Source organism: Pongo abelii, chromosome 17 (assembly GCF_028885655.2).
Source record: "Pongo abelii isolate AG06213 chromosome 17, NHGRI_mPonAbe1-v2.0_pri, whole genome shotgun sequence".
Lineage (NCBI taxonomy): Eukaryota > Metazoa > Chordata > Mammalia > Primates > Hominidae > Pongo > Pongo abelii.
In genome coordinates, this window is record NC_072002.2 from 77,619,980 (window position 1) to 77,647,137 (window position 27,158).

Below are 27,158 nucleotides of genomic sequence, written 5' to 3' on the forward strand. Positions count from 1 at the left end.
TCCATCACAAATAACACTTGGTAGCAGTGTTGGAGGTTCAGTGACTTGTCATTGTTTCACATTCCTTTTTGATTATGGTCATGAATTCTCTGTTGTCCTAAGTCCTATTGTAATGATATGTTTTCAGCCATACTTTTGATTTCACGCTTTTCAGATGCCAAAGCGGTTTGTCTTTGTTACATATTTACACAAACTTGCTTCCTATTTCTTCTTCACTTTACTGATGCTCCTCTTGCTCAACTGGAGGGTGTCTGCCAAGAGGCATGAGTCTGCCTGTGCAGGTGTCTCCTAATCCTGATTTTTGCTTGTATTTGTGAACATGTGGCAAGCCTCTTCTGCTGAACCAAGTGAGGGTTGTGGAGAGAGAACAGAGGCACTAGATATAGACTAAGGTGTAAGGAGCAAGATGTAATAGTTTAACTCGATTGGATTTTTTAATTGGGTGGAATAATTCAGGGTTGCCACACAATATTATCACCTAAAAAGATGTGACTTAGTGAAGGATTCAATACTATATAATGGGGTTCTCTCTGCCATATATATTCTTGCTTAAAAGTATCTTAGTACAGTGTAGACGTATTATATACAAATTTAATTTACATGAATTCAGCTATATGCATTCCATCTTTTATATTAACTATAAGTGTTACATATGTGACAGAATTCACAAATGAAGGAATTTACAGCAATAATTTCAATAATATGTGATTTTATCCTATTCACTGACTTTAATATCTATCCCTAGGTAAGATAGGGATAAATCTCCTATCCTATAAATTCTTACCTGTAAATTATTTGAGGGTAGGAGAAATAACGAGGGGTAATGACTCTTGGTGGTGTTAAAGATGGCATAGCAAAGGGCAGTGCAGTGGTAATTTTTGACAGATTAAGATCAGATGTTTTCGGGGCAAAGAGCTATTTGTTTTTTGACTTCCAGTGGTCTGTTTTTTGACATCTGTTTGTGCTGGAGTAAAATTAATTTATTTACTTTTATAATGTTTTAAACACTTAGCCATAGTTTGGTTCCAGCTCTCATAAGTAAATCACTTTGATGAGAGTTTATGAGAATCTTTAAATAATTTAGGGACCAATAAAATACTGTTCTTGCCAGAAGATAGAAATGATACGTATCAATGGTACTCATGCTAAGACTTAGTGAGTTAAAAGTATTTGTTTTCAGAGTTTTTTTTTTTTTTTTTTTTTTTAAAGGTGAGTCACCTATAGTTACTAGGTCTTGATTCTGCTCCCCACAAGCCTTTCTTTTTTTTTTTTTTTTTTTTTTTTTTTGAGATGGAGTCTTGCTCTGTTGCCCAGGCTGTAGCACAGTGGCGTGATCTTGGCTCACTCCAAGCTCTGCCTCCCAGGTTCACGCCATTCACCTGCCTCAGCCTCCTGAGTAGCTGGGACTACAGGCGCCCGCCACCATGCCCGGCTAATTTTTTTGTATTTTCAGTAGAGACGGGGTTTCACCATGTTAGCCAGGATGGTCCCGATCTCCTGACCTCGTGATCTGCCCGCCTCGGCCTCCCAAAGTGCTGGGATTACAGGCGTGAGCCACCGCACCCGGCCCACAAGCCTTTCAATAAATGCTATATTGTAATGGTTATTGCAACAAGAAGCTATTGTGCAGCACTCATGAAATGAGTATCTTTTCTGATCCATGAATAGCACTATTATCAAGGGGACACTTGAAGCCTTGAAGGAAAGCTTTTCTTTTGCCCTTTCTTCTTGATGCATTTTTTTTTTTCTCTTAGAAGAGCTATCAGTTTATGTTTGGAATACAGCCTAATAACTTGTGCCTTAACCTAATTAAATCATGTTTCTTATGGGGTGAAATGATTGACTGTAGGCGCAACAGTCCACATAATGGAAGTAAAAAAGCAATACTGAGTTTATAGTTGACTTTTAGAAAACTTATACTTCTCACAATTTTTGGTCTGGTCTCTCATTCAAGAAAGGGCCTGAGAGTGAGAAGAAAGATGGCCACAGCAAGGAAGGGCCTAGTGTCTGCCACCTGGCTAGGCAGAGCTGAAGCTGCTGGGCTACAGCTCAGAGCACTTGTAACTCCAGACCCAGCTCATGGCCTCCAAGGTTGTGCATTTTTAAGATTCAAGACGATGGGGAGAATTTTGAAGTTATTCTCATTCTCTGATTGTACTTTCCTCATCCTAGACTTCACATGGGGCAGACAGACAGTGGGGTATGTCTAAAGCAGTGGTTCTCGTGAGCAGTTGGCAACATCTGGAGACTTTTTCATTGTCACAAATAGAGGGATTACTTTGACATTTGTCATTGGACAGTGAAACATCCTACAATACACAGGATAGCCTCTCAGGAAAGAATTATCTGGCCCCAAATGTCAGTAGTTAGAGTAACAGAGGAATGTAAAGTTTCTACTCTAATAGTTTCATCCCAAAGGCTAATAGAAAGAAAGCAGGGACAGAATTCTTATTTTAGGCCTGAGGAGGGTAATAGAAGTTGGTGTACTGTGATAACTCATGGTAGGTTTTGTAGCCATACCCATAAGCTGTCATCTTCAGAAGGAAGAGAAGTTTAAGGGCTAAGTTAGTTCCCAGTGAAGGCCAACTTGCATTTAAGTGAATGGTGCAAAATCAGAAACTGCTAAAGCCACACATTTGTCTGTGTGCTGAAGAAATGGGAGAATTATCACTAATAAAACCTCATTTTGTTTGCAGATATATAGCCTGCTTCAGTATGTGTTAACGTTTTGGACTATACTTTTTGGTCATTTCATTTAGTCCTAATTGAACTTTTTGAGAGTGAATTGGAACAGAGCACAAGTCTAGTTTCACTGACACTTAAATCAACAGAAGATTATAGGGATCCTTTTTTTGAACTCAGTAATTGTGGTTTCTTTTTTGACGTAGTTGCCGTAATTGAGAAATTGAAGCATGGTCTGTTCAGGGCAAAATGAGTCATAAAATCAGAAGACATATAGATATTTGTGGAAAAAAAGATTAATATAGCATAAATGCTAGAGGAGGGGAGAATAATTTGAAAAACTCCTTATTTATAACGAAGGCAATTAAATCATAGCTCCAAAATTAGGTTGTTATAAAACATAGAAAACCAGATAATTGGTATGTTTTTCTGTTTGACTCTCAATTTTAAAGGACTGTAATTGATGTATTGTTTATATTGTTCACTAAATACAGTGTTTGGCTGATAGGGAGGGAATAGAGAATGCATGTGATCACTCAGAGATATTCAGTGCTTCTCCCCCAAAACAATTATAGTGCCGTGGCTGCCAACAGTGATGTCACAGTCAGTGGATAAAGAGCCATTTAAGACTCTTTGTATCATCCTCAGAAGGACAGGGAGAATTTATGTAACATCTGAAGCAGTGTTAAGATTCCTGCTGTGTTCATCATTCAGGAAAGGAGAGAGTACTGTTTATAGAGGGAGAAGCAGTTGCTCTGTTTGTTAGAGCAAAAACAAATTCAAAGCAGTACCTTGGGACTGAAATAGAAAAATAAGGCTGGTTTCTCTACCTTTGTACTGTGGCTATTAGAGATGGTGTTGGGCAAGATTGATCTACCTAGATTGTAAATTTTAGTACCGTTTATAGATTAGTAACATCCTTCTGGGGAGAAGAAAATGGCATTAATATAGACTTAAATTGTTTGTGGAAAAAAAGTTTCCTTACAGGCAAGAAAAGCGTAACATAAAAGTAGTTTTCCTAATGCCGAAGGCTTTCTCCACTGCCCACTGTGCTGTTTTGCCAAAATTTTGGCATTGTTTTTTTCTTGGGTCATTACCGTTCATGCTGGATTTGAGGCCTAAGTAAAAAAGGAATATGCTGTCAGTTAAATTTTGGAGGTGAGGAAACCATGCCATCATTTGGTATGGCAGGAGTGGGCCATGCAGGGGGAAGAGTGGTAAGCTGAACTGAATTATATTTGAATATTTTCAGTCCATAGCCAAGTGCCTGACTTGCAACAAGTGCTTAATCAATAATTGTAATTTATAGGTAATAATCATAGGTAGATACTCATAGGGAGATGACTACTTCCTAAATATATCTCTTATCACCCTCTTTGACTTTCTATCCCTGCCTTAACTCAAGGTTGTCATTAATTTCTTGTGGTCAGTTTAACCAGACAGTGATAGCCTCTAGTGTGGTCCCTCAGTTTCTAGTCCCTTCTGCACACTGATGCCAGAGCATCTTCCTATAAGAGAGACATTACATTTCTTAATATAGGCACCTGTGGCTAATGCTCACAGGTAAAAGTGAGTTTTTAAAGTGTTCCTTGCAGTCTAAGGAATAATAGGTATTTTAAAAGATAAACGTCTTTATTCTATGTCTACAAGCCCTCTCCAGTAGCCGGATGAGTCTGATGCTTCCCATATCTTGAACTTTATGAATTGAACCATCAAGTTGGTTATCATTTATTATTATCACCATCTTGTTGTAGTATCACCATTTTGTTGTTGTTGTTGTTGTTGTTGTTGTTTTGTTTTGTGATCCTTAACTATCATTATTACTTTTGGTTGAGAGTTAAGTCCGTGGAATCAGACTGCCTTGGCTGTTTTATTTCCTAGCTCTGTGACCTTGGGTAAGTTACTAATCTTGCTGCCTTATTTTCAAAGTTACTGTTCCCATTGTCTTTGCTTTTTGCAACGAACTTTTCATTTAAACATCTGAGTTTCTTGATCAATATTAAGGAGAAAAAGTCATCTGCAATTTAAGAATGCTGTTTACAAAGCAAATGAATAAAAAGTCATTGACTTTTTCTGTATCTACCCTTAAAGGCTGTCCTAAGCTCTTGCTTTTAATAGTAGCTACACTTAGTAGAATGATTTTGGTAAAAGGTTCACAGTCTACTCTGTGAACCGCCTCTTCTAAAAGCTGCCAATTGTGCCAAAGAAGTAATGACATTTGTCTTCATTTTTTGCAATGTTTTGTGCTGTTTATTTAGTATAAAATTTCTGATGTAACATAATTAGAATGAGTATTTGGTCAGTTAATTGAAAAAGTGGGCTAAAGGAGAATATAAAATGTTTAAGGTAATTTGCAAATACTTTGCTCGTCTTAGACTTTATCTAGAGGCAGGAAGGTGTAGAATACCTCTAAATCATGCATCCATGCATTTATTTATTTATTTATTTATTTATTTAGAGACGGAGTCTCACTTTGTCACCCAGGCCAGAGTGCAGGGAAAAAATTCAATTTTCTCTGGAATTTTGGATTCCAGAGAAAAGATGTTTTACTCAGGGTGCCATTTTTTCCCTCTTTTCTTTTTAGCTTAACAGATTGCTCTCAATTTTTGAAATATAGCTAACCCCAATTATCTGTATATGGTACACTCAGCCCACTGCAGCCTCCACCTCCTGTAAACGATTCTCCTGCCTCAGCCTCACGAGTAACTGGGACTACAGGCACGTGCCGCTACCGCCTGGCTAATTTTTGTATTTTTAATAGAGACGGGTTTTCGCCACGTTAGCCAGGCTGGTCTCGAACTTCTGACCTCAGATGATCCGCCCACCTCGGCCTCCCAAAGTGCTGGGATTATAGGCTTGAGCCACCGTGCCCAACCTAAAGCATCATTTTGAAGGGAGGAACTGAGGGGAGCAAAGAACAATTCCTAGTTTAATATTCCGAGGATGACAGAAGCAGGAATGGAATTTTTATTTTAGTTCTTGCCTTGGAACCAGGGTATAGATTTTTATCAGCCTTTTCCCATTTACAGTTTCTTTCTGAACCTATTTTGGTATTTTTATTAATTGATTCACTTGATTGAGTTTCTCCAAAGCATTCAGTTTAATTTTCACAGAAATTACTTTGCCTTCATATTTCACTGGTCTGTGTAAATGTTATTAATAATATAATTACAAGTACAATTAGCATTACCGTGCAGCGGGAGTGGGGGATAGGAATATGCTGTGCATACTAGTGGGGGATCCCACGGTGTTATGGATTTCACTGATGTGTTTTACTGAAGGAATGGAGATGTGTGGGTAATCCAGTGGGTTGGTTAAGTGGAACTTGGTTAAGAGTACATTTGCCCTGTTCAGAGTCTTTATCCAGTCTGCTGCCTTTGGGAGAACATTGCTAGTTTTATCAGACCTCAATGGCACTGTATTCATTCAGTATCCTGTCATAAACGTTTCATGTCTGTTTTATGTTATTTGATTTTTTCAATAATACATCAATGAAGACATTATGCCAATAGCATTTTCCATCTGTTTGAAGCTGTGGTCTCCTGAGGCGCAGCAGAGAGGCCCTTTTAAGTTTGTTTTCTTTAAATTCCTTCCTTTGAATTGGTTGTTAACAGAGAACCCCTAGGCTTTATCTCCGGGAGGTGGATCCGCCTTCACTGCCCAGGTGTCCTGGGCACACTTGTGTTTTTCTGAATGAGCCAAGGGGGTAAAGCAGGGACTAGAATGGTGGAAATAGGGAAGGATGACTGTTGTCAGAGACAGAGACTAAGCAGGACTTGCAGTGCATGTATAATCCCACTGTGATTACCAGGGACAAGTTAGAAATCAGTCCCTCCCTTCTCAATTTATATTGGAATTGTGTCTTCTGGCAAAAGGTGAAAGGTTTTTCCTTTTGTGTGCTGTTTGTAACAGAGCACCATTTTATGTAATTCGTGTGCTTTCAAAAATAGATGGGTAGTAAGAGGGTTTTTTGTTTTTTTGTTTTTGCCAAAGAGCTGTTCTTGTTCAGTCTACCGAGGTGTGTCACCATAAATTGTAATTAAAACTTGTACATCTTATGTTTTTCAAAACATCAATCTTGAGTTGTAAAATTACCATACCAAACCCTTTTTATACTGTACAACTTGTCTTTTTGGTACTGGTTGGATAAACCAAGAACAGAGTATTTTGAATTCCAGATAAAAGATGGTTTACTCAGAATGCCTTTTTTCCCCCTTTTTCCTATATATTTCTTATATCTTAGGTTCTTTCATTTCTTTGTGTTCTTATGTCTGTTTTTCTATTGTGCAAAGGGAACCAGTTCTACCAGGCCCTTTCATCTTGTTGTTAGCAAATAAGAGGTGTGTTTAAAGAAAAAAAACAAAACAAAAAACCCAGCTTTAACCTGCAATGGAAGTGGCTTGTCTCCTTTCCCATCGCTGAGTTCTTAATGTTGTGGCAGGGAAGCCCATGAAGCTAAATTAAACAAAGCCACATCAAGGCTTTGTGTCAAGGCAGTAAACCAGGCAGGGAGAACCACACTGCTGTCAGATGAGCACGCAGCGGGTGGGGAAGCAAGATGAGCTGAAAATATTTCCGAAGTCTGAACTATGCCGGCTGATTTCTTTCCTTAAGCATTAGTGAATATATGTAAGATTTTGTTGTTTTCCACAGAAACAAACAATGGCAGAGAGCATTTTCATATAAGTAGGTGACATTTTTGTCTTAAAAGAATCGTTGCTTGAAAAAAAAAATCTCAGATGGCTATGTGTGGGTTTATGTGTGTATGTGTTGTGTGTGTAGCTGTATTGATCAAATGACAGACTTGGTTGTTAAAAACAATGCCTTTGTTTTTGAAGAGTCACATGGACAAATACGTTTCAGATTTTGTAAAACATCTGAATTGTTCTCAGAATTTTCTGGGCTGTTTTTAAAAAGATAGAGGTGAAATACCTTGTTCTCTGCCTCAATGGTGTAGGTGCAGTAGGGAAGCCCAGCAGCAGGGGGTGGGGACTGACTCCCTCCATTCTTCATCAGTGTCTTCTCACACAGCATAAACCTTCTGCACCCTGATGCCTAGTCTCCAGGTACCATACTTTTTATCTCCAAGTTCCTGCTCTGTCTGGCTTTTGTTTCTTTATGCTGCAAATCCCTGATGCCGTTTGGAATGCACCTTTTTAGTTCTATGGCTGGGAAGTTCTGAGTGATGAAGGCAAGTAGTTCAAGGCTGCACCCGAGACCAATTTAATATATACATATATACGCATATTCATCTACATGAGTATAAGGAAAGTAAACATATAAACCTTTGATGCTTTTCACAGTAACACATTTTCTTTGGCTTTTTCTTTAATGAGCTTGATAGGTCATTTATCGCAGTTGAAGTCCTGTGTGTCTAAGTATACTTATTTTCCAGCTAATTTTTAAAGATAAATTGTGTGTGAGGCTAGTGATTTCATGGGCTATTATGATGGAACAACAGCTAGGAATAACAGGAAATAAATACAGATTACATAAAAGAGAGTCAGTGCTTTCCATGAATTTTTTAAAAATTTGGAAAGGTAAGACTATAAATAAGAAGGCTAAATAAATAGGCACACCTCACCTATTTAGTGTTTGGTTGTCAGTCAGCAATCAGTTGCAAGCACAACCTTAGGCCAGGAGGCTAGCGAAAAATGACCTCTAAGCAGCCCAAACAGACACTACAGAATTTCAATAAAACACATGGGAGGAGGTATCAAAAGTAGCATTCATAAAGTGGGAGCCAGCAGTCTGGGACCTCAGTTGTGTCCATGGATGTTTTATGAATATCATTTATTATACTCTAATATAACCCCATAATGATGATGACCTAAGGCCACCAAGAAAAGGTACTTGCAATTTATTTGATTTTTGACCAGGCAGGACAAGTTATGACATATTCAAAAGTATTGAAGTAAAACGTATTGCCAAAAGAATAAATTCTTGGGCTTCTGTAAAGCTCGGTAATCTAGAATACCACATGACTCCCAAGTTTAGGAAAGCCAATATATTAATATTATTGTTAGCAGCTATCAGGATTTAAAATGTTTTATAAAAAGTCGCAGCCTTTAAGTGGAACAAACGAAGGTACCCACCATGATTCCTGGTGGTGGCATGCGTGCTGGTGGTGGTATGTGGTAGGAAGAAACTGTGGACAGAAAGAGTAGTTATGTGGCTGTTGCCATTAGTTGAGTGGTAGTTAAGGTCATGAATCTGAGTCTGGGGACTGAGAGGAAGGGATGGATACAAGAGATGCTGTGATGATTCTTCAGGATGAAGTGGTTAACTGGATATACATGGCAAAGAGGGAGGTAGTATTTAAAAGTGACCCCAGGTTTTGCAGCTCATGAGTCTGGGAGGATGTTGTTCACTACTGCAGAAATGGGACAGGCAGCTGATCTTGCAGGGAGGAAGACTGGCTTTGTTTTCAGTATGCTGAGTTGAGGAGCTGGCGACAGACCTGGCAGGAGCTTGGACTTAAAGGCCTGGAGCACTAAGAGGCTCTTTCCGACAGTTCCCAAGACAAGCAAAGACAGGCATGCTTTCATTATTGTGCTAGCAAGCGCTTAATAATTAGTGGTTGATTTGTAGTTTTTAAAAAATTTTGTGGGATGATTGGATTTTCTTGAAAACAGGCTGTTCAGATATGTAGTTTATACTTACAAAAAGGTCAGTAATGAGACTTGCTCATCTGCTTGGAGCGTGGGAGCAGAAGCAGAGGCAGGCATGCTACCCTGACAGCACTGTGTAGCCACATGTTTCCTCCTGAAATGTTATGTAAAATTTCCATTCTACTCCATAATGCTTATTTCAATATAATTTTAAAAATATAAAAGTATTAAGAATTGCCATCAACCCCAAATGAAAGTTTCCTACTATGTTTCTCTTGTGGTTTTGGTTGGCTTTTCTTGCTTCTGTAGAAGGATGCTTTGCTTCTGACTTTATTCAAGCTACAAAGGGAGATCCAATTTCCTGCCAGCAATATGACAGCTCTTTTGCTGCATCATTGAATGTTCTTGCTGTTTTTTATGATCTTTAAACAAATACTGTAAATTTATTAGCTGAGCATCATGAAATGCGTTAGGAAAGCAAGATAGTACAGCTTCATGTCATTGACATTTTTTTGAGGCTGGATTTACAACAGTAGGGAACTTATGATATGACTTTAGACTTTTGTCTTCATAGGAAATAGTGTTCTTTATTAAAATGACTAATTAATCATTGCAGATACTGACTGTCGTTGGAAGGTTAAGAGTCTACACAGTTAACAGGTGGACTTGAAGGAAAGCAACCTTAGGTAAATTGGATTCGTACCCATTTTTTTCTTTCATAACTATAATTATTACCCTGCTAATTAATGAGTACACTGTTTTTTTTTTTCCCCTTGGAGAGATTTTCTCTCTCTCTGAATGAAGAAATGATGAAAACTATTTTTCTGCAGTTTAGATTGCTATAACCAAGCAGATTTTGTTATTATAAATGTAAGCATATGTTTTTCTAATCAGAGTGACTAAATCAAACTCCTCTTTTTATGCTGCAAACTATCATTTTCAGTGACTGCTATGGAAATAGGAAAGTCAAGTCCAGGTAGTATATGATACTGACCGAGCTTTACTTATGGACTTGGAGAGTGTCCCATCTTTCAAACAGCTGGAACTTAAAGGCAGCTTAGAAAAGAAATATTTTCTCAGGCATGACCTATTGAATTGTTAGTGCCAGAGTAAAACTGTAATTTGCTGTCTCGTTTGTGTTCTATGGGCACTGGTGTGAAACAGTAGATTTTATAGCAGATGTCCTTTTAGTATGAATGATTTTTTATAATTTTTTTGATGGCTTCACTTTCTTCTGGTGGGAAAAACTCTGATTTTGTTACTCTTTTCTGACTAAATTCCACTTTTACTCTCTTCTTCTAACCTACTCCTTGCCTTCTCATCAATGTATTCTGATGACTTCTTTAATTGTTTCTCTAAATGTTACAAAGGAACACCCATTGATAAACTTTAAAAATGTTTCTAAGCCAGATGTGGTGGCTCACGCCTGTAATCCCAGCACTTTAGGAGGCTGAGATGTGAGGATTGCTTGAGCCCAGGAGTTTGTGACCAGTCTGGGCAACATAGGGAGACCCCATCTTTACAAAAAATTTATTAGCCAGGTATGGTGGTGTGCACCTATGGTTGCAGCTACTTGGGAGGCCAAGGTGGGAAGATTGTTTGAGCACAGGAGGTCAAGGCTGCAGTGAACCATGGTTGTACCACTGCACTCCAGCCTTGGTGAGAGATCGAGACTCTGTCTCAAAAAAAAAAAAAAAAAAAAAAAAGTCAGGCACAGTGGCTCATGGCTGTAATCCTAGCACTTTGGGAGGCTGAGGTGAGTGGATCACCTGAGGTTGGGAGTTCTAGACCAGCCTGGCCAACATGGTGTAACCCTGTCTCTTAAAAATACAAAAATTAGCTGGTCATGGTGGCGCATGCCTGTAGTCCCAGCTACTTGGGAGGCTGAGGCAGGAGAATCACTTGAACCCAGGAGGCAGAGGTTGCAGTGAGCCGAGATCATACCACTGCACTCCAGCCTGGGCAACAGAGCGAGACTCCGTCTCAGAAAAAAAAAACAAAAAACAAAACCTCTATAAAGCTTATAGAGTGAATGTAGATTGCAGGTGGGTGCTTGTCATGATCAACAAGTCACCTAGATATTTGCATAGAAAATCCATTCTGGAAAATTGAATAATGGTTCTGGTTCTTTCCAAGTCTAATGAATCAATCTTCAAAGCTAGGTTTTACCACCTGCTGCTGTTTCGCCTTCATATCAGCTTGCCTGCCTGTTTGAACCATTTCATTGTAACTGCCAGATTTACCTGTTGATGGAACTTGATCTACTTATAGTTTAGCGCTGGCCATTCCTGACACTGGTCCTTGTCCAGACAGTCAGCCTGCTCCTTAGCTCTTCCATAAAAACAACCATAACCTGGATTTATTGAACATGGAACTTTATATACATTATAACATTAATTTAGTTAACAGTTATTGAGTGCTTGCTATGTATTTGGCACTATACCAAATACTACACATAAATGATTTAAGTGCTAGTTTTATCTGTTTCTACGGAGGAATAAACTGATGATTGAATTTGTAACTTTCCCAAATTCACACACTAGGGAGAGGTGGAGCCAGGACTCAAACACAGGTCTGTCTGACTCCAGAGTCTATTCTCTTAACTCCTGTGCCATGATGGTAATTCCCTGCTCTACCTGCTGTGGTTTGGACTAGTTGAATGTTTCTCAAACTGGGGTCTGTCAGCCTGCCAGTTGGGTCTTAATTTCCTTTATGTTCAATCCTGTATCAAACTGAAATTATACAAGTTTGGTTTCCCAATATTGATGAATCTCCTTTGTTGTTGCTATCCACATATATAGTGACGTTTGCCATAACTAACTTGCTCTCCTGAAAGACAAGTTTTGTTAAAGAAATTAAACCAGCATTTTTTAATATTGGGAGGTTATGTGGCTCTCATGGAAGATTATGATAAACCTTCTTTTAAAACTTAAGGTGAAATGTCATATATATTTTGTATACATATGCATACATATATACCTACACACTTATATGTCTATCCCCCCCGAAAAAAGTGATAGATTTGAAGTGCTTGTTTTGTTTTGTTGGTTTTTTTCTTTCCCAGAAGCAGCTCTAAGTCCCTGTCTAGAACATTTTATAAATCAGTATATTTGTCTGCAGTTTTGGATATGGGAAAGAATGACTTTTCATTCCACAAGTGTATTTTTTGTTGAGAGTTTAATTATTACTTTTTTTTTTTAAAGGCAGATTCTCACTCTGTCACCCAGGCTGAGTGCAGTAGCACAATCATAGCTCACTGCAACCTTGAATTCCCCGACTGTAGTGATCCTCTTAACCTCAACCTTCTGAGTAGATGGTACTACAGCTGCACATCACCATGCCCAGCTAATTTTTGATTTTTTTTTTTTTTTTTTTTTTTAGAGATAGGATCTTGCTGTGTTGTCAAGGTTGACTTTCAACTCCTGGACTCAAGTGATCCTCCTGCCTTGGCTTCCCAAAGTGATGGGATTACAGGCATGAGCTATGGTGACTTGCTTAATTATTACTGTTTCAATCTACAATTAACAATGTAAAGAACTAGTTTTTTTTTACACAAATGACTCAGTTTGTATTTGTAGATTTATTGTTGACCAGCAAAAGATGAAGGACACACAGGAACTGGCCCTTGTTATGTAAATGCTCCAAGTGGACTCTGTAGTGTGGTGTTTTCAGTGCTGGGGAAGATTTGTTTCTAATGAGCATCAATACTTTTACTAACCTAACCACATTAAGGATTAAGTAGATGGAGTAGGGAATAAACTCTTAGGGCAACAGAGTAAGGAAAAAAGTGGGCTGTACACTGTGTAGCTCCCAGCCTCTTTATTATCCATCAGTTTCAGCTTATTTTGAAATCTGCTTTGATACTGCTTGAAAACAAAGGTTGGCGAATGTTTTCTGTAAAGGACTAGGTAATAAATATAATATTTTAGGCTGTGCAGTTCTCGTAGGTCTTTGTTGCATATTCTTAATTGGTTTTTTACAACCCTCTAAATGTTTTACTTTAAAAATGTAAAAACTGGCCGGGCGCGGTGGCTCACGCTTGTAATCCCAGCACTTTGGGAGGCTGAGGTGGGCAGATTGCCTGAGCTCAGGAGTTCGCAACCAGCCTTGGCAACACGGTGAATCCTCATCTCTACTAAAATACAAAAAATTAGCTGGGAGTGGTGGCGTGCGCCTGTAGTCCCAGCTACTCGGGAGGCTGAGGCAGGAGAATTGCTTGAACCCGGGAGGTGGAGGTTGCAGTGAGCGGAGCCGAGCCAAGCCGAGATCATACCACTCCACTCCAGCCTGGGCGACAGAGTGAGACTCCATCTAAAAAAAAAAAAAAAAAAAAAAAAATTGTAAAAACCATTCTTAACTCACTGATCATTCAGAAACAAACCATAAGCCGGACTTGGTCACTGGATGGTAGTTGACCTCTTCTCTACAGGAATCTTTACAGGAATCTTTTCAGTTGAGCCCATGAACACCTGAATTAGAAATGAAAACTTATCTTCTATCCCATGATGCAGAAAGCATAGACATCCCTTAGCACCTCCAATATCCTATTGCCCCTCACTACTCTCAGATTTTTAATATGACCCCTACCCCTTCCCACTCAATTTAACCTTCTAATCTAAAATCTTATTGATCAATTGCCTGGATTATTGCATAGTTACGTGCTGTGCAAGTTTCTTGCTAGTTTGCTGCTTTGAGTCTCTTGTCTAAACTGTCCTGTACACAGCTATTAAAGTAATGTCCCGGAGATACAGTTTTACTATGTCATCCTTCTACTCAGGGTATGTTAATGGCTTCCTAATTTCTTGCCATGTGACATTGACACTTGTCATTCTTTGACAGGTTATGGAGCTTCCCATACTCTGACCACTTTCCTTGTTAGTTTCCTGTGTGAGTCCACAGTTTACAAAGCAGGTATAGCTTGTGATTAATTCCTTGACAAATCTGAAATTTGTTAGTGATAATGGATTTTGTTGAAGTACCTTGTTAAAAGTAAATTCCAAGTTTGTAAAACTTAGAATTTTCAGAGCTGTAATAATAATAGTAAATATGAAGTATCATTGTGCTTTACAGTTATATTGGCCTATTTAATCCTCACAACAGGAAAGTGTTATTGTTTTTACCATTTTACAGGGAGGAAACTAAGACAGAGAGGTCAGTAGAGAGAGTAATAGGCAGAGGTCAAATCTAAGCTGTCTGGCTTCGGAATCCATGTTTTGGATCTACTGTGCTGTATTGCTTCCATGATGAATTAGTAGTTAAAAGAAAGACTTTGAACCTAGTAGAGGAGAGGAAGGAATTGTTCAAACATAACTTTAACCTTCATTCCTTTCCCTGCCAAGGTCCCAGGTCTTTTTGTATTTTGTTATTTTTGCCAGATAGTTTATGAACTTGGCTGAACTTTACAGATGGAAGTATTTGAATATTTGAAATAGGGAAGAGTTGAAGGTTATTAGAATAGAAAAAGTTCAGCTCTTTTCTTGGTGCACAGTCAGGTAGGTGCCTTTAGATAGAACGTGCCAGGGACCCTGTCCATAAACAAAGACAAGAGAAAGCATTTGAGCATGATTATTCTTTCTGGAAAATTTGTTAAAAACATGAACAAAGTGCTGTTTTGGTCAGCCATCTGCTGGAAGAGAGAATAAACTAGTTATGAATTTATAGTTGTTTCAGAAAACTGTTGATTAGTGTTTTGTTTATAGATTGCATATTGTCATCTGGATTGCTAATTTTTTGGGAAGAGAAATTCTATTTTCTATTTCTTTTGCAATTCAAGCCCAGATTGCCATTTCTTAGAATTCTGTAGATAGGCAGAAGATATATAAATATTGCCCAAGTGAGATACAGATATCTGATTTTATTGAACAATAATCAACATTGATCTTATTTCATATAAATCTTATTTCATATAAATCCTCAAGGTATTTAAAGGTAAAGCTGATAAATCAAGTGCATACCTTCCAACCTGTTTGGGTAGGAATAGATCATTCTTCTGTAACCAAAACTTTTTTTATTCCTTTTCCCAAAGATGTTCACATCTTAAACATTTTTTACCGTAATATATCTTAAATATTACCCAGCTATTAATTCCACAACTTTTGTTTGAGGCCACTGTGTGTCAGGTATTGAATGACTTCTCTGCCCCAGGCACTGTTGTAGGTGCCCAAGATATATCCGTGAATAAAACGATGCTCTGTGTCCCCATAAAGCTTATATCCTAGTGGGCAGAAGAAATAACCAATAAGCATAACACGTCAGTTTTATAACATACTATATGGTAGGTGCTGTGGAGAAAAGAGAAGTAGGGCAAGGTAAGGAGGCGCTATGGAATGGGGGTTGCACTATTACAGATGGACGGTCGGGGCAGGCGGCCTTGCTTTGACTTGAGCAGAGACTTGAAGGAAATGAGGAACTAAGCCAAGTGCTAATTATCTGGAAACCTTGTCATCTCTTATTTTCTTACCATTCTTCAGCTTGTTATGTACAGATCTTGATTAATTTAAGTCCCTAATTATAACACATTTGTATACCTTTAAGTGTCTCAGTGTTCGCTACATTAAATGATACAATTTTTAGTCTCTTGGTGCAGTGAAATTGTGAAGAATCTCAGTATAAGCATTACCGGGGAGAGAGGTTGATTATGGCTCAGTAGAATGTAATTCCTAAAACCTGAGGACACTATAAGACTGACCATGATTTAATGTTCTGTTTTATCCTGACTAATGGAAGGCATATAGGGCCATGTATGTTTAAATATTTCCTGTTACATAGTAGCTCTCAGTACATGTCTTGGAAAGGAAAGAATTAAAATCTTAAATAAAATAATTGATTCCTTTTTCCAAGCTAGAGATTTTGTAAACTTGACTTCATTCCCTCCTTATAATAGTGCTTCTCAAACTTGAGCATGCATCAGAATCACCTAGAAGGCTCATAAAAGCCCAGGTGGCTGGACCTCAACCCCAGAGTTTCTTATTAAATAGTTTGGAGTAAGGCCCACAAATTTGCTTTTCTAACAGGTTCTCAGGTGATCCTGATGCTGCTGGACCCAAAACTAACACCTCACCACGTGCCTCAGAAATTGGTATTATGTTTTACAAATTATTCAGAAAGAAATTAAATTGCTTTGCTTGGGATCTAGGTGTGCATGATTCCACTCATCCTTTTTGTCCTATCTTGCATCTTTCTTAAATTTTTCATTGAAAATGACCAAAATACACAATCCTTTACTTCTTGGTACTCCTTAGTCTACACTGATATATCTTACGAAGCAAAATTTAAACTCCGAGATAGTTTATAGGAGTTGACTCACAGAAGTGCCCTACTTTTGTTAAAGTAGAACATATTAAATTACTAAGAAAAGAAAGACCCTTTTAAAAGTCTTCAGAAACATTTTAGAGTTATGTTGTTGAAGTATTTGCATTATGAGCGTTTATAGGCCTACTTTGACAACGCTAGCAAAACTCTTATGCAAAAATGAACCTTTCCCTCTTGTTTTTTATTGCTCATTTGTTTCCTAGAGTTTGTCTCACCTTCTCTTCTTTGAACTCTGTGGCTGAGCTGTCTGGGTGGTCACTGTGTCTGATTGATTCACAGATCAAGGCAACCCCTGTAAGAGCCAGAAAGGTCCCCAGTGAAATCCAGTGGTAATAAAACAGATGTTCCTGGATCTTCTTGTGTGTCCACTAGATACCTGTTAAAAGAATGGGCATGTTTAAAAACAAAACAAAACAACAACAACAAAAACAAAACTCAGAAAATTGGCAAATTTTAGTTTTAGCAATTAGACTTAAGCTCCCTTCCAAAGCCACAATGTTTTAGTACAATTATTAAGTAGCAAAATTGACTTACTTGAATTTCCCATCCTTCCTCTGGCCTTGAAATATTCTCTACTGAATGGAGTTCACAGACAATGAGGGAGATTTTAAGGAAAGAAAGGGAAGCTGCAGTGATCTTGGATAATCACTCATAAAGAGGAAGAAAAGAACCAGAGGAGTGGTAAATAGGACATGTATAAAATGGACAATGAAAGGATACTAAAAATAACATTTTGTTTCATGTACTTTATGTCATTTGGTTTATATCAGTGAGCTTTCGTTTACTAATGGGGAGCCACTATTGGTAGCGAGACTTTGAGGATGTACAGTCTGTTGGCTGGGACTTCTCTTGAGGTGGTTACAAAGGCCACTGAGAGGCTGTGATATTCCCTGTTCAGAAGCATTATCCTTTCTCTTTAACCTGTCATCACAAGACAGACATACTATTTAGAAAATTTTGAAGCTAGAAAGGACCGCAGAGTTCATCTCATAGAATCTATGCCTTACATTAGGAAACTGAGCTCCAAGGCTGTGTTTAAGGTGCACAGCTAAAGAATGAGAGCATCTGGAATAGAAAGAATGATAGTTGCACAGTCTGCATGTCCCCGGATCTTGCTGCTGTATTTTCCCCCTTTCAGGCATCTCTCTCCATTCATCTATCATAAACCATGTATTTTATGATACCCTTGTAGAATACAGTGTGTGGTCTACAGCAGAAGTGCAGTTCTTTGACCTTCCCTCACCTGTATTCATATTGAAAATATAGCTGAGGGTTTTTGTTTATTTGCTCGGGCCTTACTGCTTATAAACAGAACATATGTCTTAAATGTTCATTAAAACATTTTTCCTCTTTTTAACAAGTCTAATAGTCAAGGTCTCAACAGGAAATAGCACACTTAAATCAGGAGAATTTTAGAAGGATGTGGGCAGTGTATTGGGGAACTGCAAGGTTTAGTGTAGAAAATGCCTGAGATTATCAACTGCTGGAGATGTTATTAACCCACACCCCAAAGGGATGAGTGGAAGAAGAGATTGATAGAACCTCGCAGGAGATGCTAGACCCTTTAGCTAGAGCTGACTGCACCTTGAGAGAACTTCAGACCAGGGCACGGCCAGCTGGAGGCCACCTAATAGGGAGGGTGTCCGGAGAATAGATACCCTTGACCACACTCTCTTCCCTCCCCACCCCCCACTGGCTGAATCCAGTGGGAGGCAGAGTGCATAGAAGGCCCTTTACACACTTGTCACTTCTGGGGGCAGAGAACAGGTGGGGAAGGTTTTGAACAACAGGGATATCCGAGTGTTCTTAGTTTGCGTTACAAATTAAGGCTTTAGAGTTTGTGTTGCATAAAATGTAATTTATTTGGGTCAACTGTATAGTTTTTGTGGTTTGATTATTTTTAGTAAGTTCAGTCTTCAGTTATGTTTTAAAGCTGGCTCTATAGATAATATTAGGTATATAGTGGTGATCTCAACTTTTTTCTGCTTCTAGATTATTAGTCATGGATAATGCATACAAACTCACCTATAACATCTTTCATTATATGCAGTTAAAATTCTCAAGGGGAAAGTGAGTGAGGGTGACTGAAGAATGGGCTGTTTGTCTCAGGGGAGCATATGGAAAGAAGAGTCTCTGTTGTAAAAACCCTCTCAGTTTGATATTTACTTTGGTTCCTGTTACTGGTTTTGTTGTTTAGCGAGTTTCTGCTTATGATCCTAATAATAACCTATTTAGAGTAGGGCTTTATTTTCTAGAGTGCCTTGAAGGTATTCGATGCTGAGCTGGCTTCTCTGACTACCTGCATTCTTTGCATGACTTAATAGTGAGTTTTTGTAAACATGAACTCAATCTTTAGGGGTAAGAATCTCTTGTCACTGTTGGTGGAGGAGACATAGAGAGAAGTTCAGCTGAAATCCACTTTTACTTAACCAGAAATTCCCTTTGTTGGTATCTGTGCAAATTAAGTTGAGAGTTGAATTACAGCTAATTTATTTCCTTCCTTCCTTCCTTCCTTTCTTTCTTTCTTTCTTTCTTTCTTTCTTTCTTTCTTTCTTTCTTTCTTTCTTTCTTTCTTTCTTTCTTCCTTCCTTCCTTCCTTCCTTCCTTCCTTCCTTCCTTCCTTCCTTCCTTCCTTCCTTCCTTCCTTTCCTTCTTTCTTCCTTTCTTTCTTCCTTTCTTCCTTTCCTCCTTTCCGTCTGTCTCTTTCTTTTTCTTTCTTTCCTTCTTTCTTTCTTTCCTTCTTTCTTTCTTTCTTTCTTTCCTCTTTTGTTTTCTTTTCTTTTCTTTCCTCTTTCTTTCTTTGACAGAGTCTTGCCCTGTCTCCCAGGCTGGAGTGCAGGGGCATGATCTTGGCTCACTGCAACCTCCTTCTCCTGGGTCCAAGTGATTCTCCTGCCTCAGCCTCCCAAGTAGCAGGGATTAGAGGTGCCCACACCCTGCTAATTTTTGTATTTTTAGTAGAGACGGGGTTTCACCATGTTGGCCAGGCTGGTCTCAAACTCCTGGCCTCAAGTAATCCACTTGCCTTGCCCTCCCAAAGTGCTGGGATTACAGATGTGAGCCACCACTCCTGGCTGCTAATTTGTAATTAATTGTTCTGAGTAATTAATTTTTAATTGTGAATTTGCTGAGGTGACATGTTTTGCCTGGTAGGTTTGATGCTAAAGAGATGCATCAAGCAGAAATTGTTAGTTAGTATATGGAGCCTCCCTCTGTCCCTCCGTCTCCCAGGCTGGAGTGTAATGGCGTGATCTCGGCTTACTGCAACCTCTGCCTCCCGGATTCAAGTGATTCTCATGCCTCAGCCTCTTGAGTAACTGAGACTACAAGCATGCACCACCACACCAGGCTAATTTTTGTGTTTTTAGTAGAGATGGGTTTCCCCACGTTGGCCAGGCTGGTCTCAAACTCCTGACGTCAAGTGATCCGCCTGCCTCTGCCTCCCAAAGTGCTGGGATTATAGGCGTGAGCCACTGTGCCTGGCCCCTATTTGTTTTTATGTCCATGGTTTCTCATGTTTCTTTCCAAGTCATAGGCATTTACCTTCTGTCTCTTCAGCATTTTAACACATTTTCTCACCTATGTCTTGTTTTTCTCATATTTAACTTTTGTGTCATTCACATTTGCATACACAGAGCATCACTCCTAGTCTCTAGGAACACATTGGCTGTGTGTTGTTTTGACTTATGTCTAGTACCATTAATATTTTTACTTTTTCTCTTTTTTTCACCTTTTTTTCCTTGTTGCCTTTCTTTTCTCTCACTCCCCTGACTACTTTCTTGGCCAGAATGTGTGTATGTGAGCACCCAGAGGCAAAGAAGGGCTAGAAGAATGAGCAGAGGGGGTTGTGAGGTTACGAGCTACCCCTTTTTCCAGTTGTTGATGGAAGAGAGGCCAAAGAAAAGAAGAAAGGTTGGCTCACCAGTGGGTCAGGGCAAGGACTGAGTGGCCCAAAGAAAGGGAGGAGCATGGAGTCTGCAGGAACTGCAGAGCTGAGCCTGAACAGCAAGAAAACAGTGGGGCAACCCAGGAAGGAAGTGATAAGGTTCCCAAGTCTTTTTGGAGGGGTACATGTGGGGAAGAGGGCAGATTCGATTCCAGGGAAGGGAAAGAGCAAAGTGGAGCCTGAGCATGTGGAGATTAACACACCCTCCCAAGCAGAATAATTTTGATGATTGAAACTGTTCTAAGAATCACAGTTACAGTATTTATGGCTCCAGAACATCATAGTGCTAACTAAAGTAGGGATAGCAGGACATGGACTTCAAAATGCAGCTGGATTGAAGTAACTTTATTTCTGATTTCCTAATTTGGGCTAAGTATCATAGGTACTTAACAAGCACTTAATAAATATTGGTTGAATTGAAAGTAATATGTCTCTTCTGTAAAACACATATGTACGTGTTTTCATCCATTTTTCTACTGTGTAAAAATACCGAGAATGTATAAATGGATGAGTTACTGCCCTCTGTTGGAGCGTGGAACTTACTTGGGCAAATGACAACTTGTAAAGTTGTCTTAAGGAGTATCAACAAGGTAGAAACATACTAATCATGCCTTTTGTAGGGGAGAAGTCCAGTCCTGTAGACTCCAAATAAAAAATTAGATTAGGGTTCAGAAAAGTTGTTTCAGGCAGGGCAACTTGGTAAGGAATGGCATGTTGGAACCGGGGAGAAGCTCAGTGAGGGTTGAATAAAGTTAAGTGGCAAAAGATAAATATCGAGAGTAGGGTGGAGAATGGAGAATGCATACTGCCTAATGCTTTAATCATTTTATGTTTTTATTTTATGCCTTAAACGTCTTAAATATAAAATCAGATTTAGAAATAATCTCAAATGTTTTGTTCTGGAAGACTATGCTCTCTGGATATGTTAAAGGTTCGTATTGGTGTTAACAGTTTGTATGCTAGAAATTTTAATTTAAACATTTGTCTGTTTATCATTAGTTTTTCTAAATCAGATAGTTTTTAAGAAAAATCAGATCTTTTATTAGAATATAACATACATTCAGAAGGGTATGCAAGTCTTCGTCACCAAGTGGTTACTACTGAGCTCAAAATACTGTCAGCATCTCAAATCACCCCGTTTTCGCCCTCCTAGTTACTACCTACCCCCTCCAAAATAACTGCTGTCCTAATTTCTAACACTCTAGCTTAGTTCTGCTCATTTTGAACTTTATATAAATAGTAGCTTATCATATGTACTCTTTTGTGTTTAACTAAAGATTGTTTGTGAGATTCAGCCATCATTTTGCATGTAGGAGGTCATTGCTATGTAGTTTTATTGTATAATTATACCACAGTTAGTACTACTACTGTTTTTGGACAGCTGTGTTGTTTCCAGGTTTTCTTTTTCCTACCTAATTATAAATAATGCCGCCATGAACATTCTTGTGCATCTTCTAGTGCAATTTACATGTATTTTTTTGCTTTGGTAAATCTGTAGGAATGGAGTGGATGAGTTCTAGGGTATTTATGTTTTAACTTTAGTAGATTCTGCAAACAATTGTAAAGAGATTATACCAGTTTATATTTCCACAGCAATATATGAGAGTTCTTATTGCTTCACATCCTTGTCAACGTTTGCTATTGTTGGTGTTAAGCTCAACCATTGTGGTTGGTGTATAGTTTGGGCTCATTGTGATTTTAATGTGGATTTCCCTGAAACTAAGATTTTTATTGGTTCTATAGATATTGGGGGTGTGTGTGTGTGTATTAGTCCATTTTCACACTGCTATAAAGAACTGCCCGAGACTGGGAAATATATAAAGGGAAAGATGTGTAATTGACTCACGGTTCCAAATGGCTGGAAAGACCTCAGGAAACTTATAGTTAATGGCGGAAGGTGAAGGAGAGGCAAGTATCTTCTTCACCTTCAGGAGGCAAGAAAGAGAGAAAAGTGAAGGGGGAAGAGCCCCTTATGAAACCATCAGATCTCAAGAGAACTCACTCACCATCATGAGAACAACATGGGAGAAACTGCCCCCATGATCCAATCACTTCCCATCAGGTCCCTCCCCTGACACGTGAGGGTTACGATTTATGATGAGATTTGAGTGGGGAAACAGAGTCAAACCATATCGGGGTATACGTGTAGGGGGAAGGTGTCTAGTTTTTTTGTTCATTTTTTATTGGGTTGACCTTTTTAAAAAAGTAGTTGGGCCTGGCACAGTGGGTCACACCTGTAATCCCAGCACCTTGGGCTGGGAGGCCGAGGTGGGAGGATCACTTGAACCTAGGAGTTAAAGGTTGCAGTGAGCTATGATCATGCCACTGCACTTCAGCCTAGGCAACAGAATGAGAAAAAGAAAATAAAAGAAAAAGTAATTGTTAGAGGCTTTTTAAATGTATTCCGGATATGAACGCTTTGCTAGTTATATATGTTACAGTTATCTTTTTTTTCTATTCTGTGGCTTGCCTCCCCCCAGTCCCCCATCCCCCTCTTTTTTTTAAGAACAGGGTCTTGCTCTGTGGGCCAGGCTGGTATAATATACAGTGTGTGTGTGTGTGTGTGTGTGTGTGTGTGTGTGTGTGTGTATATAAACACACACATATACATTCACACAGTATAATATACACTGTATATATTATACATATACAGTATAAAATAAACTGTATATAATATACGGTGGTATAATCATAGAGGTCACTGCAACCTTGAACTCCTGGGCTCAAGAGATCCTCCCACCTCAGCTTCCTGAGTAACTAGGACTACAAGCATGCACCACCACACCTGGCTAACTTTTTAATTTTTTTTGTAGAGACCGAGAGAGTCTTGCCATGTTGCTCAGGCTGGTCCCACACTCCTGGGCCTAAGTGATCCTCCTACCTCAGACTCTCAGAGTGTTGGGATTATAGGTATGAGCCACCATGCCCGACCTTTTTCCACTGTCTTAATGGTGTCTTTCGATGGCATACACTTTTAGTTTTAATGTATTCTGTGTCTGTCTTTTAATAATGATTGGTTTTTGTGGGTGTCTACTTAAGAAACCTTGCCTATGTTAAGGTCATGAAGATATTCTCCTGTGTTAATATCTAGGTATGGTGTGTGGCAGAGGTCAAGATTCTTTTTCACCCCCATGCATATAGATTGCCAGTGTTCTTGTTTTTTTTTTTAATGTTTGAAATCATAGAATATAAAATATTTCAAAATATTTTTATCTAATTCATTTTCTTCTGCATATAATTTTAAATGACTTTAAAAGTTCTCTTTTAATAGAAATAATGATTGTTCTGTTTCTTTTGTAGTATTCTAAATGCAAGCAAAGTGCCCTCCCGGACTTCTGTTCATCTATTTGTAGGGAAAGTGAAACAAAACAAAAACTCAAACTGAAGAATTTTATATCATATCCTTACCCTGAGAAGTGCTATCTTTATTTGGAACACAGGAAAATCCTCTACCTGTGATGTATGTATAAACACTTAGAAGAAGGGAGAATTGGTAATAAGATTTAAGTAACTCTATCATAAAAAACAGTAATTTCTATTACTTGACTCCTTTCTGCCATTTTCTTCTTGATTTATTTCTTATGGTAATTCCAAAAAGGATTTACTGATACATTTGGAAGGAAAGGAAACATTCTCTGTTATTTATTTCTAGTATTATTTATGCTTGTTCTTTTCTCCTGCTTTCCTGATTTTTCTTCAAAGGCATGAGGCATAAAAATGATTATAGCAGTGGAACTGATGAACAAGTATTCTTTGAGGATGGCTTGTTATTTGGTTAGTTGATTCTTTTTTTGCTGTTCTTGTTGGTCCTAAGATTTTTGAGAAAACTCATTTCTTTTGAGAGATAAATAAAACTGTACTCCCAAGGCAAACCATTTATAGGAAAATAAAAAAGACAGTAAGAATTTTGTGGTATATTGTGTGTACACTACTTTCTGTAATTGGGCTATCTAAATGTTGTTTGCAATGTTGAAATTAGATCTTCAAGGATTAGCTTGACATCTTTTTTGAAAGACATAATTTTCTATTTATCTACATGGAACTTTGTCTCAGATAGTATGAGATTATATTCTTCAACTCTGAAGCTCTTAAATACAGTTTTGTTTTCCCTTTAAATTTGTTTGGGATTAAATGAGCTCAGGATTGTCTATAGGAGATAAAGAGAGTCAGAACTATTTGAGGAAATTCCAAGAAATGAGGACTTTGAGGTAAATGCATCAGGAATTAGTTTAAATCAGTGTGTTATTTATTCAAAATTTGTCAGCTTTTAGTTTAAAAATTTTTTATGAATAAAGTTGCCCTTATTGTCTTTCATAGTGAAATCTGGTTTAGTGTAAGATGAAGGTATTAACTGGATTTTTTTCAAGTCTTTTGGCGTATGATTTCAAGTCTTTTGGGATTATTTCGATCTTTGGGATTATTGCAATATGTGACCACAAGATAATTTTCTTCTTTGTTATACAAAAAAGAAACTCTCACATCTTCTTTATTACGTAGTTATTGAGAGAGTGATGGTGAATTCAGAGTTCTCAATAATAATCAGTCTTAGTTTTTCCAGCAAGTTATATTTTCTATTAATTGTAATTACTCTAAAATTCAATGACATAAAATTAAGGTACTACTCTAAAATTTTAAGTAAATTTAAATTAATTAAAATACAGTCGTATGTATTGAGTATTTGCTCTAAGGCTTATGATTTCTGGGGGAGAAGCATAAAGAAGAAGGTGTAATTCTTGTATTCACATAGCTTATAAATCTAAAATAGGACTAAGATGTTTTTACATTCATGTGTTGTTTAACAACAGGGACACATTCTGAGAAATGTGCCATTAGGCAGTTTTATTCTTGTGTGAACGTCATGGAGTGTATTAAACAAACCTAGATGATACAGCTTACTCCACACCTCTCTATGCTATATGGTATATAGCCTTTTGCTCCTAGGCTATAAACCTGTGCAGCTTGTTACTGTACTGAATATTGTAGGCAGTTGTAACACAATGGGAAGTATTAGTGTATCTAAACTTCTAAACATAGAAAAAAATTATAGTAAAAATACAGTATAAAGGATAAAAAATGGCACACCTCTCTAGGGTACTTACTGTGAGTGGAGTTTGCAGGCCTAGGAATTGCATTGGGTGGGTCAGTGAGTGAGTGGTAAGAGAATATGAAGGCCTAGGACATTACTGTACACTACTGTAGACTGTATAAACACTGGACACTTAGGCTACACTAAATTTATTTTTTAAATAATTGAATTAGGCAATAGGAATTTTTCACCTCCGTTGTAATCTTACGGGACCATCATCCTATGTGTGTGTGGTCTGTCTTGACCAAAAAGTTATGCGGTGCATGACTGTATTTTTTAAAGATAGGGCAGAGGTGGAGCTTGGATTGGGTCTGGGGTGTGTGAGAGAGAGAAGTTGAGGAAGAGGCCTTGGGTTTTGATCCAAGACACTCAATGAATGGAATCGTCTTTTCCGAAGATGAGTTAATCTTAGAAAAGTAGGAGGAGCCGTTAAAGTAGATCTGTGGAATAGTGGACAGATGACCATAGGAAACTGGATTCAAGTGAAGAAGACTGGGCTGGAGATAGAAATTGGGAAGTTGACAGTATGATGTAATCAATCTGTACTTTACATGATTACATATATTGATAAAATTTATCACGCTAATTATATGCACATGGATACTTTTAATAGTTCTCTTATGCTAAGTACTTGTCTAAAATAGTCACTTTTGTTTGGAATTCATATATCTTTTTTTTTTTTTTTTTTTGAGACAGAGTTTCACTCTTGTTGCCCAGGCTGGGGTGCAGTGGTACCATGTCGGCTCACTGCAACCTCCGCCTCCTGGGTTCAAGTGATTCTCCTGCCTCAGCCTCCTGAGTAGCTGAGATTACAGGCATGTGCCACCACGCCCGGCTAATTTTTTTATATTTTTAGTAGAGACGGGGTTTCTCCATGTTCGTCAGGCTGGTCTCAAACTCCCGACCTCAGGTGATTCACCCACCTCAGCCTCCCAAAGTGCTGGGATTACAGGCGTGAGCCACCATGCCCGGCCTGGAATTTGTATCTCACGTGATTCCCCAGTACACTGTACTTTTTCTATTGTAGTTTCTACAAAATTATACTGCAGTTGCCTGGTTATTATTTTACTAGACTTTAAGTTTTTTGAGGGCTGGAATCTGTCTTGTTGCCTGCCTACTGCCAGGTATAGAGATGCTCATGTAGATCATATAAAACTCAATTTAATATGAGTTGAAATTTAATAGAGTACCAGAATATTAAATGTTTCTAAATGTGAATTTTTAAAAATATATGTTTTATTTGAAGGCTAGAAGCCACCGCTGTTCCATTTTTAAACAAAACTGTCGTTTCAAACAAAAAAATAACTGAATGTTCTATTCTTTCCACTTTCTTTTTCCCCGAGGAGATTACCTGTGGGGAAGACAAGGCCCAAGTGGTATCACAATGGAGATTAAGTCAGAACCTTGTAATTATTATTTTAGGGCTCCAAATCATTAATTTGTGAAAACCTCAAAAATAATTCTGCTGTGAATATCTCATCCCATCCAAAGTTGACTATTTCTGCAGATATACACAATGTAA

General features: G+C 38.3%; 1 protein-coding gene and 1 long non-coding RNA gene across 2 annotated transcripts in view; both read left to right on the top strand.

Moving 5' to 3' along the window:
* Positions 1-27,158, top strand: part of PHLPP1 (PH domain and leucine rich repeat protein phosphatase 1) — a 256,881-nt gene that overhangs the window by 65,555 nt on the left and 164,168 nt on the right. The window lies entirely within an intron of this gene.
* On the top strand, positions 1,275-26,316 carry LOC129051612 (uncharacterized). The gene is made up of 3 exons (XR_008515983.2): positions 1,275-23,460; positions 23,851-24,010; positions 24,253-26,316. It is a non-coding gene; the product is annotated as an uncharacterized LOC129051612 (long non-coding RNA).